The sequence below is a fragment of the Cryptomeria japonica genome, chromosome 11 (assembly GCF_030272615.1).
Source record: "Cryptomeria japonica chromosome 11, Sugi_1.0, whole genome shotgun sequence".
In the NCBI taxonomy this organism is placed as follows: Eukaryota; Viridiplantae; Streptophyta; class Pinopsida; order Cupressales; family Cupressaceae; genus Cryptomeria; species Cryptomeria japonica.
In genome coordinates this window covers 569,168,894-569,187,829 of record NC_081415.1, presented here as the reverse complement: position 1 = coordinate 569,187,829, position 18,936 = coordinate 569,168,894, and positions in this window count along the sequence as shown.

Below are 18,936 nucleotides of genomic sequence, written 5' to 3'. Positions count from 1 at the left end.
AGATTTTCTTCCTCAAGATGTTAGGATTTTGAAAATAGAGGACCATGCTCTAATACCAATTGTTAGAATCAATGACAGTCCCAAAGACACTGAGAGGGGGGGTTGAATCAGTGTCTAACCGGTTAGTAGAATATTTAAACTTATTAAGAACTTTGTATGCAAAAATAGTGTACCGGTAAATAAGAATTAATGCAACAAATAAGAATAATAGGGACAACATAGAGAACACACCATAACACAAGATATTAACGAGGAAACCTAGTGTGGGAAAAACCTCGGCGGGATTTGTGACCCACAATATTCACTCATTGGCCAATGAATAAATATTACTTACAATGAGGGGCCTACACATGTAGGAAGGCTAGCGGCATAGAGCTCACTACTCAACTACAAAACAGAAGTCTCACTGACTTACAAAATAGATTATCAAAATCCAATACAATGTACTACTTCAGCTCAGTATCAACTATGCCAGGTTCAGTACGGGTTTAAGCTCAATCTATAACCAAAACCTTCACTGTCAACTATATCACCTTATACAAAATATCATCTATCCTCTCTCTCTCTCTCTCTCCCATATATCATATCAAAATGATCTATAAGATCTCATACATATATGAGTCTTTTACAATATGTCATGTCAGCTTATACAAGAGATAATTACATTATAAAACAATAAAAAAAAATTTATTCCATGTTGCCTTGAGTGTCGATATGCATTGTTGCTGTTGTTGGTGTATGTATAAGTCTATTACCGGTGTCGGTAACCACTAATGGGTTGACAGATGATTGCCAGTTGGTTGCCATCAACTACAACATCAACTATTCTCATAAGAGTGCAGAATGCAAAAAATGACATCCATATACAATCTTGAATGGACTCTAGCTTGTGCTCCTATTTACAAAATCATTGTAGGCGTATTCTGTTTGTCCCAATACTAGATCCCAAACTTGACCATGTTGTTTGATGAGACATATCAATAAATTATCCAAGGACCTATTTACTACTTCAGTTTGACCATAAGACTATGGATGGTATGAAGATGAAAAATAAATGTTAGTACCAAGTTTCTTCCACAAGGTTCACCAAAAGTGAGTCACAAATTTTGTGTCTCTATCACTCACAATGCTAAGAGGAAAACTATGGATCCTCACAATCTCTTTGAAGAACAACGCTGCTATGTGGGAGGCATCATTAGTGCATTTGCAAGGCACAAAGTGTGGCATCTTGTTGAATCTATCCACTATGACATAGACATTGTCATATCCTCTTGGAGTGCTAGGTAAACCAAGAACAAAGTCCATACTGACACATTCCCATGGCCTTATTGGTATGGCTAGAGGCTGATATAAACCTGTATTTCTAGAGGTACCCTTGGCCCTTTGACAAATAGAACATTCCTCCATAAATCTTCTACAATCTGATTGTAGTCTAGACCAATGGTAGAACCTACCAACCTGCTCTAAGGTCTTGTCAAGACCAAAATGCCCACTTAGACTTCCTTGATGCTTCTCCTTGTCATCTCTCATAGAGAATTGTGGTATGCAAAGTAGGTGTCCTTTAAACAATAAGCCTTTCTACAACATAAAATCAGAATAGGCAACATGACAAGCATTAGAAAACTTTGAGCAAACATGATATGCTTGACCAAAATATTTGTCACCTTGATAGAGATCTTTGAGGTCATTTAACCCCACACTTTGTAGTTGTACTTCTTGAATGGTTAGAACCCTTGTATTTAAGGCATCTGCTACCTTATTAGTGACTCTTTTCTTGTGCTTTATGGAAAAAGTGTAGGCCTACAAATACTCAACCCACTTGAGGTGTCTTTGATTCAATATCTCCTTCCCATTCAAAAAACTAAGTGCATGATTATTAGTGTAGACTATGAACTCTTTAGGTAACAAATAATGCCACTACTTCTCGAATGCTTGCACCATAGCACATAACTCTAGATAATAGGTAGAATACTTTTTTTTTGCTTCATTGAGCTTCTCAGAGAAAAATGCAACCGGGTGATCTTCTTGGCTCAAAACGACCCCTATAGCCAGCTTGATGGCATCACACTCCACAATGAAGAGATGATTGAAATTAGGGATCCTAAGCTAAGGAAGTTCTGCTAAATTTGGTTTTAACAACTCAAAACCTTTGTCTGTTGCACTAGTCCACTTAGACTAACATTTTATCGCACCTTTGATGGTGTTCAAGATAGGTGCACAGACATAGCTAAAACCTCTAATGAATTTCCTATAAAACGAAGCTAAACCATGGAAACTTCTTACATCTCCTACTAACTTAGGAGTAGGCCAATTTACTATTGCTTCCACTTTTAATGGATCCATTTTTAAACAACCTTGAGAAACTACAGAAACCAAGATACACCAATTCATTTTTGAAAAAATCACATTTATCCAAGTTGATCATCAACTTTTCTTGATGTAGCTTCCTCAAAACTTGATTCAGATGTTTGATATGCTCCTCTTTTGACCTACTAACAATCAGAATGTCATCAAGATAAGCAATGACAAACTTACCAATGAATTCTATAATAACCTCATTTGTGAGTCTCATGAAGGTGCTAGGTGCATTTATGAGCCCAAAGGGAATTGTAAAACATTCATATAGCCCCTCATTTGTTTTAAGGGATTTATTCCATTCATCACCAGGTCTGATCCTAATTTGATGATAGCTTGATTTCAAATCCACCTTAGAAAAGTAGCAAGCTCCACTGAGGTAGTCCATTAGATCCTCAATCCTTGACATTGGAAACTGATATCTAATTGTAATTTTGTTTATGGCCCTTGAATCAGTGCACATCCTCCACTTACCATCTTTCTTAGGTTCCAAAATAGTAGGCACTGCACATGGACTTAAACTCTTCTTTATCAACCCCTTATCTAGCAATTCCTGTACTTGCTTTGCTATTTCCTCATTTTGTAAGTAGCTTTGTTTAGCAAAGTTGAACCAAGTATGAGGTCTATTTGATGGTTAACATCTCTCATAGGGGGTAAGGCATCTGGTATCTCATTGACAATTATGTCTTTGTACTGGTCTAGTAAGTTTTGCACCTCTTGCAGTATCACCGGTTTGGCTTCAGTCCTTGTCTCTTCTTTGGGTTTCACTACGAGAGAAAATCCTTGGTTCCCTTCATTCTTCAATAATTTTAAGAAATATTTCCCACCAAGCATCATAGCACTTTATCCAATATGTCTTTCTTCACCTTGATCAATCAAGAGACCCATTCAAAAATTGCTACCCTCCTTAGTGATAACATAGGAATTCTTCTCCCCATCATGTATGGATTTGACATCATACTACCAAGGGAATCATAACAATAAGTGACATGTATCCATGGGTAATATGTCACATAGCACACTATCCTTCTAATCTCCTATTTAAAAATCTACCCAATCTTTATCATCTACAAGGACCCTTACTCAATCAAGATACCTTATAGGGGGTGGTATGTGGCAATCTTTTCAATTTTAGTTTGTCTACCATCTCAACTACTACAATATTCTTAGTAGACCCTCAATCTACTATAACTTTACAAATATTACCATGAGATCTACAGGTGGTTTTGAAAAGTGTCTTCCTTTGTGTAGGTTCTTTGGACTATGGTACCTTCAGCAAGGTCCTTCTTAGCATCAGGTTCTCTCCTTCTAGGATAGGTCCTGCCTTGCTGATTGGTGAGGTAACACTTTGACAATCCTCTTCTTGCACACCAGCTGATTTATCCTATCTCCCATGTGAGAGCTTGAAGTCTTTTCAAGACATTGGCTCATGGTGTGCCCCACTTGATGATAATGGTAGCATTTGCCAGTGAAGACTATGGTTCCTCTTCCTGAATTGCCAAATCTGCCTCTATAGTTATTTCTCCCTCTAGAGTTGCCTCTAAACTATCCTCCTTTCTTAGGATTATCACCACCATTCTCTGATTGATTGCCTTCATCATTCTTGTTGGGATTATAGCCCCTTCCAAAGGTGCCTCTTCCTCTATAACCTCTTCCACCTCTACCCCTTTGATTATGTTCACCTATCCTTTTGATCTTATCTTCTGCTCTCAAGGCTATTTGAAAGCATTTATGGACTCTGTTAGGTACTATCATGTTGATCTCATCTTGAATGTTTTGTCTAAGGCCATTTAAGTACCTTGCAACCTTCTCCACTTCTTCCTCTTGCTTCCTAGCTCTTAGGGTAAGTTTGTTGAACTCCTCTATATAGGTACTCACATCCATTTCTCTTTGTTTTATATTCTTCAACTTCTTGTGCATCTTCACCTCATAATCTATAGGTAAAAATTGAGTTTTAATCCTGATCTTCATTCTCTCCCAAGAGATGATGTTCTTTCTCCCATTTTGTTCTCTTTATTCTTGCATCATGTTCCACCACACTAGGGTTGATCCCTTTAGTATTGACCTGGCCAAATCGACACTCTTTTCTTCTACAACTTCCTTGTATTCAAAATTATTGTTCAAGGCTTCTATCCAATCCAATAACTCCTCCATTTAGGCTTCCACTGTAGATAGGTAAACCTTCTATGTTGTCTTTATCGAGTGACTTGAGGGTATCCAAGAATATATGCTAATCTTTGTCCAACTCATTTTTTTCTGTTATGACTCCTATCACATTTGCATCTTCATCATCAGTTTCATCACCCCATTCAGTGACCTTGCCCTTGCCTTTCTTGGTTTCTTGCTCCTGGGATTCACTAAACATATCTTGGACCAACATCCTGATGGCCTCTTGCCTTATTGCCTTTGGTGGCATGCTGCTCACTTCTAACTCTACCTCTAGGTCTGACATACACCACTATGTTCAATAAATTGGCTCTGATACCAATTTTATGTAGAATGGATTGTCTCTCACTAGTTTGTGCTACCTTGTCTAGGTATCTCCTCCAAGATACACAAGAACCATCTAATGATTCTACACCTCACACCCTCCAAGGGTCTACAAGAATTACCCTATTTGACCTTCCTAAGGTCCTTAGGTTAGGATAAGCTCTTTTTGTTTTGTGAGTTCCGTTTTCTTGCTTCAGAGACCTTGTTCTCCCAATCCCTTTCACACTCAACCTGAGAGTTCAACCCCTCTACCATAGGATCTTCATTCCCCACACTACACACATTAGGATAGATTAATTTGGGTGGATACCCAGCCCTATTCCTTACTCAAGACCTTTTGACACTTACTGGTTTGGTGTCTTACAAACAAACTACACACTTAGGCCTAATCGGTTATAGTAGCCCTATCAGTGAGGTATTCTGCATTCACTAGTTAAACTTCCTAAACAACCCTATGAACTCTTTTACATTTTGGACACCCTTTTGGGGTTTACATACAATATAAACCTATATGTGTGTTTGGTCACTATCATATCTAACCCTTACCAATTAACTAGGCCTAATTGCCCCTTTCTAGGCCTTTAAAATAGGGGTTGATCAAAACTCCTTCACCAGTTTGATTGCTTGAGTGAATTGATGATAATTTGGGGTTTTTTCTTCCATATGGAATTCTAAACCTATCATAATTCTCCTACACCCACTGGATTCACCCAATTAGAGCATGTTATCAATGATTCCTAACGCTTGCCAACTCAACATGCCAAGATTAGGGTATGGCGGCAAATATTTGTTTTGATTTCCCCTGTCTGAAAGCCAAAAAGAAAACATAAAATAAATTGCACCATAGCTTTCCACAGTATTTTAAGGAGGAAATCCACCTTGGAACATTAGGATGGAGCCAGTTTGCTCTCAAAACCCTGGTTTTTAGGGCTCTTGGACCCGCCTACAACAAAATGGAGTTTATTCACAAACTACAACACTTCAAGACTCTAGATCAAAAAGATAACAAAGTTAAGAAACTAGAATAATAACCCATGTCCTTTTTTTGGGATGCTCGATCTATACAAGTTCTACAAACTTGCAAAGAACAACAAAAACTCGGTAGAACATACACTAATGGGAAACCAAAACTTGTTTATTTGCTTCAAATCTTCAACAACCTTTGACAACTGATTATCATTAGTGTTTTCCAAGCCTTAGATTGGCCTTGGAGTATTTACAAATGCTCACAAGTGATTGTGTCAACCAATTAACCATTGATGTATGAAAATGTTGCAAAGTTGCTATGAGCAACTTTTGCAACTTTGCTCAAACCCAAACTTGGTCACCTTAAAATGACTCATATGACCTTAATAACCTTAAAACAACATCAACCAACCTACATTAACCCAAAAACAACTTATCCTATTAAGTGTTCTACCTTGTACCCTTAAGAGCTCACATGCCAACATTGGCCAAACAAAGACTCTTAGGGGCCTTACAATCATTTGAGCAAACTCTTAATGGCCTCTTAGCCCTAGTACAAAACTAAAAACATGATTCCAACATCCTAGAAACAAAGTTACCAAAATTTTCTAAGTGCCCCTACACTAGTTGGTCGAACCGTGTGTTCGGAGCAAGTTGCTACCTAATTGGTCCTAAATTTTTCTCCTCAAATTTTGTGAGCTTGTTTTGAATGTGTTTTATTGCAACTCTTGAGATTTGTGAAATTTTATTGATTTTAGGCCACCGTAAGGTCAAAAAATAAATCTGAATTTCAACATTTCCCTTTTCAATTTTAAATTTTAAATTAAGTGGTTAATTACTAATTAATACAGAGAGGGAGAATTGTCGAGTCGTGGATAAAATACAAGTTGCCTATTGTCCAATCAGGTTGAATTCCTACAACAACATATATGTATAGGAAAGAAAAAATAATTGCAAGAAAATGAATCTTTAATATGATACTAGTGATTGAAAAAGAATTTGAAACTATTATACAGAATCAAACTCAGACTCAAAAATTCAAATTATCATAAAAATAAACTTCCCGACTGGTTTTCCAACATTGCTATACAATTTATAATGGAAATTTGTACTCTCCTGCCATGACTATTGGATTGCATGACTATTCAACTACTAGATTTGAAAAATTAAAATTTAACATAGACATCGAGATAACAATCCCAAACTAACAAAACCCTACTGGACACCATTGTCAGCATAGCAATCTCGAACTGAAGACTTTTCCACCCATTGGGATAACTAATATCAGTGGGATAACCTTTTTGTGCAATTGCTATAAGGTAAACTTAACTCGATGTCCCCCTTTTGGCATAGCTATACCGAATAAGGCATTGGATGCTTATCAGGATAGCCCACCAAAGTCAGTTGAACCAGATTTTCCAATCTCGATAGAGAAACCTATCTCAATGACACATTTAACAAGATAACTTATCCCGATGACAATTTTTCCCAACAGGGACACTTTATCAGGTCAACTATCCCTATGACCATTTTGACAACTTTTTACAACAATGACACTTTATCTAGATAACTATCCTGATCACAACATTTGACAATATTTTACAGCAATGATACTTTATCGGGATAACTATCCCGATGGAAACATTTGACATTTTTTTCAACCTTGCAAATTATGACTCCAATTCTATCATACAGACCCAAAAACATGAAATGACATTAAAAATGGTCTCCATAGACCTTATAGAATCAGAATGGAATGACCCCTAACTTCTAAGACTCAAAACTCTAATTGACATAACAACTAAACTCTAGATGCTCTTGCACCATACACCTGAAGAGGAAACATTTCATGCTCCTGATGAAATGAGATCTGCAACTGAGACGCTGTGCTTTGCTATATGCTCCTATGACATTGAGGTAGCATCTTCATTTGGTAATCTTAGCCACTTGATTAGGTTCTCCTTATAAACTTTCCTACTTGTCCTCTTCACTTCTCTTGAGTCCAAAAGGACTTCAAGTCACATAGGCTGAGCATGGAAGGTCCTTGACCCATTCCATATCATCATATTCAACTCCTTCTTCTCCTTGACCTGCAAAATCAAATTCCTTATAGGGATACAACTTCATTACATTAAATATAGGTGAGATAGCAACCCCAGGTGGGATTTCAATCTCATAAGTATTATTGACATACTTGTGAACCACTTTACATGGCCCTATCTTCTTCATCATCAATTTTGTATACATTCCCTTTGGAAATCTCTCCTTCCTCAAATGTGCCAATACTAGATCACCCATATTGAATTGTACATCTCTCTTCTTCAAGTTTGCCTTCCCCTTATACTTTTCCACATTCACCTCAAGTGTCTCCTTGACGTATTTGTGGATGTCATGCATGTCTACTGCAAAGTCTTCACCTTGGGCACTCCTATCCATTCTACTCAAATCTCTCAATTCATAGATACCTCTGGGATGTAGTCCATAGACAACTTCAAACAGACTCTTCCCTATGCTCTATTTGATTGAATCATTGTATGCATACTATATATGTGGTAGGATTAGATCCCATGACTTATTGTGCTCCTTAGTTAGACATCTCAACAAGTTGCCTAATGACCTGTTGAGAAACTCAGTCTGCCCATTTGTTTGAGGATGATAGGAAGAACTAAAAGTTAGATTGTTTCCTAGTTTTCTCCACAATGTTCTCTAAAAATTTCTAATAAAATTTGAATATATATTAGACACAATGGATAATGGCAATCCATGGATCCTTACAATCTCCTTAAAGAATAAGTTTGCAATGTGGGAGGCATCATTGATTTTTTTGCATGCAATGAAGTGAGCCATCTTGTTGAACATGTCTGGAACTACATACACACTATCATATCACCTTGTGGTCCTTGGTAGACCCAAAACAAAATCCATACTGATGGCTTCCCATGGTCTATTGGGTATGGGAAGAGGTTGATACAACCTTGCATTAGAACTTTACCCCTTTTATTTCTGACATATACCACAACTTTCCACAAGCTTCTTCACATCTAGGTGCATCTTAGGCTAGTAGTAAAACCTTTTGACTTGATCCAATGTCTTTATCACATCCAAAATTCCCTCCAAGACTACCACTATGCTTCTATTTGATCAAATTTTCTCTTATAGAACACTTTGGGACACATAATTGAGCCCCCTTAAACAAAAGACCACCTTGTACTACATAATCTGCATACTCACTATGAAAAGAACCCTGTGACTGCTCATAAAGAACAAACTCTTCATGAAAGTTTGCATCATTCTGATACATACCTCTTAAGGTATCAATTCCTACACTTTGAAATTGCACCTCTTGTATCATCATTGTCCTCCTGCTCAAAGCATCAACTACTTTGTTAGCCTGCCCTTTCTTGTGCTTTATAGTTAAAATTATAGGACTACAATTGCACTACCCACTTCATGTATCGATGACTCAACTTCTCTTGATTGTTTAGAAAACTCAAAGCATGGTTATCTATGTATACCACAAACTCCTTTGGTAGTAGGCAGTGTCTCCATTTTTTAAGTGCTTGCACCATGGCATACAACTCCAAATCATACGATGGATACTTCTTTTTGGCTTCATTCAATTTCTCAGTAAAGAAAGCTATTGGCTTCCCCTCTTGAATCAACACTACCCTTGTGACATAGCCACTGGAATCACACTCTATTGTAAATACCTTATTAAAATCTAGTAAGGTAAGGATAGGTTGATGTGCTACCCTTATCTTCAAATACTCAAAACTCTAATCAGCCTCCTTGGTCCATTGGAAGCTGCTCCTCTTCTCTCATTTGATGGTGTCTATCATGGGTGCCACAATATGACTGAAATTCTTGATGAACTTACGGTAGAAGATTTCTAAACCATGGAAACTTATGAGTTCCCCAACTGATTTAGGTGTTGGTCAGTTGAGTATGGCCTCTACTTTTTGAGGATCCATCTTGAAAGTTCCTTGTGAAGTCACAAACCCCAAATATACCAACTCTTCCTTAATCCATTCACACTTCTTTAGATTGATCATCAATTTTTCTTCATCCAACCTTCTTAACACCTTATCCAAGTGTTCAAAATGGTCCTCCTTTATCTTGCTAAATACCAAAATATCATCTAAGTATACTACCACAAACTTATTTATGAGGTCTCTTAGGACCTCATTCATGAGTCTCATAAATGTACTTGGGGCATTAGATAGCCCAAAAGGAATGACAAGCTATTCATACAAGCCTTCATTAGTCTTGAAAGCCATCTTCCACTCATCCCCCTCTCTGATCCTTATTTGGTGATAGCTTCTCTTTAAATAAATTTTAGTAAAGTACCTTGCTCTGACCAGAGTGTGCATAAGATCTTTTATCTGAGGAATTGGGAATCTATATCTAATGGTTATCTTGTTGATATCCCTTGAATCTGTACAAAGCCTCCAATCTCCATCTTTTTTGGGTGCCAAAATAGTTGGCACAACACATGGGCTAAAACTCTTTCTCACTAGGCCCTTATCAAGCAATTCTTGGACTTTCTTCTTGATCTCCTCATTTTGTTGAGGTATCATTTTGTATGATGCCTTGTTGGCAATACTTGCACCATGAATTAGGTCAATATGATGACTCGCATCATAGATGGGAGACAAAGAATTAGGTAGTTCCTTCACTACTATACCTTTATCCTTATCAAGTAAGGTCTACACTATTTTAAGGACTTCCTTGTTGTCATTATCTATTGCTTCTAAGATTGGTTTCCTCACAATGGAGTACCCACACTCCTCTTCTTCCAGGTTCTTCGTGAACTCCTTCTCCTTCACCACCATTGCACTAGGTACTTCATGGACTACACTCTCATCTTCCTTTAGTGGGGTAAGGGTAAAAGATACTCCCCCCTTCTTGATTATAAAGACATTCTTCTTTCCATCATATTGGGCTTCCTTATCATACTGCTAAGACCTACCAAAGAGGATGTGGCACACATCCATGAGAATGATATCACACAAAATATTATCCTCATAAGGACCAATACTAAACTCTACCAAAGACTGCTGATTGACAACTACTTGTTGACCCTTATTTATCCTAGATACCTTGTATGGTGTGGGGTGAGGGATCCTCTTTAGTTTTAACATTTTTACCATCTCTACTGCAACTAAATTATCAATGGAACCAGAATCAATTACCACTTTACATACCTTACCTTGTGCCATACATGTGGTCCTAAACAAACATTTTCTTTGTGGTGGTTCCTTGATGGTTGGGACCTTGATCAATGTCCTTCTCATGAGTAAGTTTTCCCCCACCACAATTTCTGCGAGAAATGATGGTGAGTTCACACTCTTTGCCTCTTCCTCATGAACAACTTGTGTCCCCTTTTCTTCTCCATATGATTTTGTACTTGGTTTGTTCGAGCATCTGCAAGCAGGGTGACCAATTTGGCCGTATTGAAAACACTTTCCTGAGAATGTAGTTGATCCTCTTCCTTGGTTTCCAAATCTTCCTCTTGTGTTAGATCTCTTGCCCCTGAATCCACCTCTTTTCTCATTGGTTTATTCTTGTTGTCCACTAGTCTCCCCTTGATTCTTTTGGAATTGTGTTCTACCTCCTCCCAAGTTTCCTCTTCCTCTATTGGTCTTTCCTCTACCCCTGACCTGTTGCTCTTGCCTCCTTTTAACCTTCTCTTCTACTCTTGTGGCTAACTGAAAACATTCTTCTACACTCTAGGGGTGGTTAGACTCAATTAATATTGTATGATATGTCTCATCCCATTTATATATCTTGCTATTTTCTCCACTTCATCTTCATGGTGCCCTATCTCGAGGCTCAATTTATGAAACTCCTATGTGTATGTCGTCACATCCATTTCTTTTTGCTTTAGGTTCTACAACCTCCTAAAAATTTGAACATCATTAACACCCGGTAGAAATTGGGCGTTCACCTTTGTTACCATCTTGTCCCAAGTGTTAATCTTGGGCTTTCCTCTTCTCAATCTCTCCGACTGAGTGTAATCCTACCAAGTCACTACTGACCCCTTCAACTTAGTCTTGGCCAAATTCACCTTTTTGTCCTCAGGGACCACCTTGAAGTCAAAATAATTATCAAGGGCATCTATCCAATCTAGTACCTCCTCATTATCCATCTTGCCACCATACACTGGAAAATCCAATTTCATGTCAGAATGGTCTCCTTTGACAACCTTGAGAACTGCTAGAAAAATTTTCTCTTCCAACACCAACCATTCTTCTTGAGGTACATTTTGGTTAGCTTCATTCCCCTGCTCACCTAGTTCTTCTTACTCTAATTCGCTATCCACATTAGCAACCCGAGTTCTCCTCAAAGATTCTCCTAGTGCTTCTATCTTGACCAACATACCATCCTTGACCGACCTCACTTCATTTTTGAGGATTTCACTTCCTTTGGGAGGCATCTTTCCTTTCTCATTCTATTCAATCACTATTTCTTAATCAGACTACACACACAAAAAAAACTCAATGAAAACCTAAGCTTTGATACCACTTTGATGCAATATAGAGAGGGAGAATTATCGATTCGTGGATAAAATTCAAGTTTCCTATTGTCCAATCAAGTTGAATTCCTACAACAACATATATTTATAGGAAACAAAAAAGAATTTCAGGAAAATGAACCTTCAATATGATACCAGTGGTTACAAAAAAATTCAAACATATGTTACAGAATCAGACTCAGAAATTCAAATTCTCAAAAAAAATTGTTGCTATAAAATTAACACCAAATTTGTACTTTCCCACCATGACCATTGGATTGCATGACCGTTCGACTACCAAATTTAAAAAATCAAAATTTAACATAGACATCAGGATAATAATTCTGAACTGACAAAACCTTGCTGGACACCATCGTCGGTATAACAATCCTGCATCGAAGGCTTTTCCACCCATCGAGATAACTAATATCGATAGGATAACCTTTTTGTGCAATTCTGATAAGGTAAAATTACTCTAATGTCCCCCTTTCAGTATAGCTATATTGAACAAGTCATTGAACACCTGTTGGGATATCCCACCAAAGTTGGTTGAACCGTAATTTCCAATCTCGATAGAGAAACCTATCCCGATGACACTTTTATCGAGATACCTTATCTTGATGAAAACTTTTTAGAACAATGGCACTATTGGGAAAACTATCCCGATGACCATTTTGACAACTTTTTACAACAACGACACTTTATCAGGATAACTATCCCGATGACATTTGACAACTTTTTACAGCAATGATACTTGATCGACATAACTATCCCGATAGCAACAATTGACAATTTTTTCAACCTTACAAAATATGACTCCAATTCTGACATACAGACTTGAAAACATGAAATGACATTACAAATGGTCTCCATAGACCTTATTGAATCATAATGATTTTACCCCTAACATCTAATACTCAAACCTCTAACTGACATAACAACTAAACTCTAGGTGCTCCTGCACCAACATATACCCTAATTTTTGAATTTAAATTGATTTCTTCAACATTCCAAAATTTTAAAATTTTAAAATTAAGAGGTTAGGACAGCCCTAATTTTAAATTTAATCTTCCCTCCTTTCAAATTTTTAAAATTAAGAGCTCATTTTCAACCCTAATTTTAAATTTCTATCTTCTAAGGGATAATTTCAAATTAAAATTAAGAGGTAATTTTGGCAAAACCCTAATTTTAAATTTTTTATTTTTTTAAGGAGATTTCATTATTCTTTCAATCATTTTGCATTCTAAAATTTAAATTTCTAATTTCCCTCCCATAGTGCATGAGTTTTACTACTATTAGTCCTACCTATAATATCCTCGTTAAGAGAAGTTGTAGAATTAAGGCCTCCCAAGGTTTAATTACCGAGGAAATAGAGCCTAATTTGGCTAGCTTTTTCAATGAGGATATTGGTGGTTCTTCCAATCCTATAGATATTCTCATTTATCCTCTTGATAATTCTCATGATGTGGAGGAATCACTAATTAGGGTATCTGTTGACCAATTGGCGAAGATGGAAAATGAATTTGATAATCTTCAACAATGGATGAGTCAAGGATACTAGGAAAGTGAACCTCTCCCATTAATTAAAGGATTAAAAGGAATGATTCAAAGTGATAAACATGTTGTTGATATCTTACGTGGTATTTCTCACATTATTTATTCTAATATCTTGCCCATGAAGAGTTGTGCTGAAAACCTAGGTTATACACAACCTCCTAGTCAAGTTAATCAATCCATTCCTTTAACAACTCCTATGACTAGTTTTCCTACCTTCACAACAAATATCATGGATACCTCTACACAAAATGTCATACCTACAAATGTTAGCCATGGGGGAAATACCTATTATTTCATTTATCTAACCATGAGTGTTCCCCTTGTTACCCAATCACATTCAACACTTATAAATGTTAGTCAAGGGGGAAACTCCTTCAATCACAATTCTTTTATCCCTCCTATGAGTCTTCCATATGTTATCCAACCTTCTCCATTACCTACTTATCATAGTGTCCCACCTCCTTATTCACAATCTCTTCCTTCATTCAAAAATGTTACTCCTCCCTATCAATCCAACATGTCTAATTTTAATCTTTCTATCGAAGCTATAATCAATAGTCTAGCCCAAAAAATGTCTTTGATACAACAACAAATAGTTTCTATGAATCAATCCAAGTATAATGTGCCCACATTTGATGTAGCGAACCCTTTGTCCAATGATGTTATTAGAGTCATCCCTCCTAAACATTTCGAAGTCCCTCAATTGGAACTTTATAATGGAAAGGTGATCCCTTAACTCATGTTACAACATTCCAAACTTTGTGTAGTGAATTTTCTCATGATCAAAGGTGGTTAGCAAAATTGTTTACTAGAACATTAAGGGCTAGAGCTTTGCAATGGTATTGTTCTTTTCCTCCTTATTCTATTACTTCTTTTGAACAACTGGCTAATGCTTTTATTCAACAATTTCATAATAACATTGGTCCTAAAGTTACTTTAATTTATTTGATGCATTGTAAAAAAGGAGTTAAATAAAAAGTGACTGATTTTATTGGTAGATAGAAGCATTTGTATTCTCGGATTTCTTATTTTGTCCCTGATCAATATAATCAAAATATTTTTATTAATAATTTACAAAAATATATTAGGGATAAACTTCTCTTAAGCGAGTTTACTTATTTTTTGTAGTTGTGCGTAGTACTTCACAATTATCAACTGATTGTGAGTCAATTGAGACAACTATTCCTTCCATGGCTCTGAGTGGTAAGGGAAATTGTGCTCAATAACCATTTGTGAAGTTCAAACCAAACAAAGGATTCATTAAATTCAATGACAACATCAATAACAGTCAATTGGTAGCCACTACAGGTGTGCCTCCTTTATCTAGATACTTTAAAGGATAAAAAGAATTAACTCCTTTGAATGAATCTTTGCATAGGATTATGTCTCAGTTAATACAAAGGAATGTGTTAAAAATTCCCCAAATCGAACCCATTGATCCATCTAAAACAACTTCACCTTACTTTAATGCTAAAATATTTTGTCAATACCATCGTCAACCTGGTCATGATACTGAGAAATATTTTTCATTTAGAAGTAAGATTCAAGAATCGATTGATAACAATACCATATATGTGGCAGGTGTGAATGATAAAGGAAACAAATCCATAGTTACTCCTAATAAAATCCTTCAAATTTTCATTGATCCTTTACCATCCCATTCCACTAATGTGATTGAGAGTGGTCATCTTGCTTTCTCTTCCAATGATGTTGGCCTTGAATCTAATAATGTGGTGAACCTTAAGTAGATCAACAAGAACCTCCTAAGGATTTGTGCATAATATTTGATCCTTGTGAGACCATTAAATAACTCGATGGACTATTATAAATAAGTGTGAAAATCAAAGGCATGCCTTCTAGAGGAGTTCTTATTGATCCTCTTTGCATGGTTAATGGGATAACTAAAGAATTTCTTTATACTTTGAAATTGTATCAAGTGATTTATGATGATACTGATGTGATAGTTAAAGTTTTTGATGGATTGTCTTGTCCTGCTATTGGTTCTATAACACTTGTTATTGACGTTGGCACTAAATTCTTATATGTTCAATTTTCTATCATTCCTACATCAGATAAATTTTGCGTGAAGTTGGGACATCTTTGGTTCTCTTCCATGAAAATGACCGCTTCACTATTCATAAGTGTTTGAAATTTTCTCATAATGGTGAAATCATAACTATTAATAATAGCATATTTCAACCTTTAATGATTCATGGAGATGCTCATCTTGATTACTTTTGGTCTGAATGATTCGAGCCTCTTCAACCTAGAAGTGATGCTCTCTTTAGATCATATCAAAAGTGGAAAAATGAAATGATTTTTTCATTGAGTAAACCTATAAATCCAAGACTTAGCATTCCTCTTGATGATCATATACCCCTTCTTGAGGATAAGATTATTCTTCTTCCTAAGGAAAGAAATAAGCTTCTTCCCAAATAGGTACCTATTCCTTCTCCCAAAGACAAGAGTATCATTTTTCCTAAGAAAAGAGATATTAATTTTCCTAAAAAAGAATATATTCCTTCTCTTATGGATGATTCTACGCTTCCTCCAAAAGGTAGAAAAGTGTTTCCTCCTAAGAATCAATCTTTTCCTCCTAAGGCTAGTCCTATCTCTCCTCCTCATGATGGATGTGGTCTCCTTCCTACACCTCCCATTCCTCCTTTATATGGTGGGGTTCCTCCTCCATCTTATAGAGAGAAGCGACCGACCTCTCCTATTGTCCAACCTAAAATACCTCAACCCATTCATCCTTCCATAAAAGAAGAGACAAAGCCTATACCTAATGATCCTAACCCTTGTCAACCTTCAACCAAAACTAGACAAAGCCGTTGTGCGAGAGAACACCAATGAATGCATCATGCTAGAGCTTGTGAAGTTATTTCCCAAACCATTTCTTCTCCTAAAATACCAACTATTGACATGATTCCATTTTATCCTAAACAAGATGTTTAACATAATCCTCCAAGATGCAAAAAGCTTAAAACAAATGATGGATCAAGTTATATTCCCATTAGAGCTCCTATTCTTATAAATCTTGATGAAAAAATAGGTGAAAATATTGTTAATGATGAAAAGGTTGATCCTAATATTTTTGATGATGAATATGAATATGTTGATTTTGAGAATGATTTATCTACAAAATTTTCAAATGAATTAATCCTGGCTCCTAGTAAAGAACAAAGTGACTCATCATTAGAGCATGGTCCTTGTTTGGAACTTGTGATAGCTCCATCTATTGTGATCGATGCAGCTCCTATTACGTGTTGTATACCTTCCCAAAATAGTGATAAACAATATCAGGGGGAGAATAGGTTCTTGATTAAGTTCATTAGTATCGTAGATTCTCTCTTTCTCTCCTCTCTTGCTTATTTGTGATATTCTTCTATTTGTTTTCCCTATTCTTCTATTTGTTGTCCCTAGTCTTATCTACTTGAGGATGTTGCAGAGCATTGAGATCTCTTTTGGTCTCTCCCATGTTGACTCAAAAGACACATGTATTCCCTTCTTCCATGGTGGCTTCCTTACTTTGGGGATGATAATGATTCTATGCATATATATACATGATATACATGAGTTATCGTAAAGAGCATACTAACTCCAAAGTCAATGAAACCACCTCATGCTTTATATTTTGTGTTCATTATTCTTTGATTTATCCTCTCTTGGGGGCTAAATTATTTCAATAACATGTTTATTTTCTTTGGGTGTATCCTACCTTAAATAAATTTCTCCCAGAAAGGTGTGTGCAATGGATTTAACATGGGGGAATACACTCCACTCATAATTCTCTCTATTAATACTTAAAGTTACTTAGTGAACTTTATCTTTCCCTTGTGATTTTTGGTATCTTCTTTTCATGACTCATAGTAAGAGAAGCTTACCAGTTGTAGTCATGGTTCTCTCTTTCTCTCTCATGATCTTCCCTTTTACCTTATCATTGAAGTAGTAAGATCTTGAAGTCCACTGGGGGCTTTGTGAATCTTGCCTCTTTGACATAGTGAAAGTATTTCAATCTAAATATCTACTACTTTACCGCAATTATTTGCATAAGCTCATACTTTCCCTAAAGTGGGGGCTAAATTTAATGTACTAAAATTAACCCCCTTGCAATTTTTGACTGTATTTGGGTCTTTGCCTTAGTGTTTGCACCCTCTGGCTTGATCAAAGACCTAATTATACTCATACACATAAAAAAAACCATGCAATTAAATGATAAACCCTGCATGCACCTTGATCCTACCCTAAATTAGGGCAAGACTAGGGTGTGGTGCCTTGATCCCCCTTCATGGGGACCTATCTTGGACCGCTCCCCCTAACCTATCTCAAATTTGTAGTGGGAAAATCCCCTCTATGTTGGCTCAAGTCAGAAAATCAGTCAATTAATCCTAGAGGCAAGTGCATTAGAGGGATTTCCCCTCTCATTTGACATAATAATCCACAATCATTATCAAGTATCCAAGCATTCAAGAGATGAAGCATTCAAGAAATCAAGAGCAATTGAGCATTTTCAGTCTTCCTTCAAGCTTTGGAGTAGCAATAGAGTCAAGATTTGAAGCATTAAAGAGGAGATCATAATTCTAATCATAATTCCATGTGGAAACAAGCAAAAATTCACAAGGAGGTATAAGAATTTCACTTTCAAGAAATTCAACATCCCCTCAAAGAGGAGGATTTCTACTTCTAGCCAATTCAATTACATTATTTCAATCACTTGGTTAATTCCAAAATTGGGGTTTGACCTAAAGGCAAACCCCTATTTCCAACACATTTCCCTTTCCTTCTATATGCAGAAACCAGGTGCATAATTGTACTTCTAGAATTAAATTTTATTTGCAAAGACAAAAAGACCCTTTTCGACGCGCAGAAAGTTTGGAGGACCAAGTTGGGTCTGACCTAGTCTGGACACATGGTCCCTGCAACTTTTAGTATATTTCATAGAGTAGCTTCGAATCATCTCAAAATTCTTAGATCTAGGTGTAGGATTGAATCCCAAATCTATAGCTCATTGATTTCGCATACTTTGTCTTCATTTCGAGCACTTAGTCCTAATT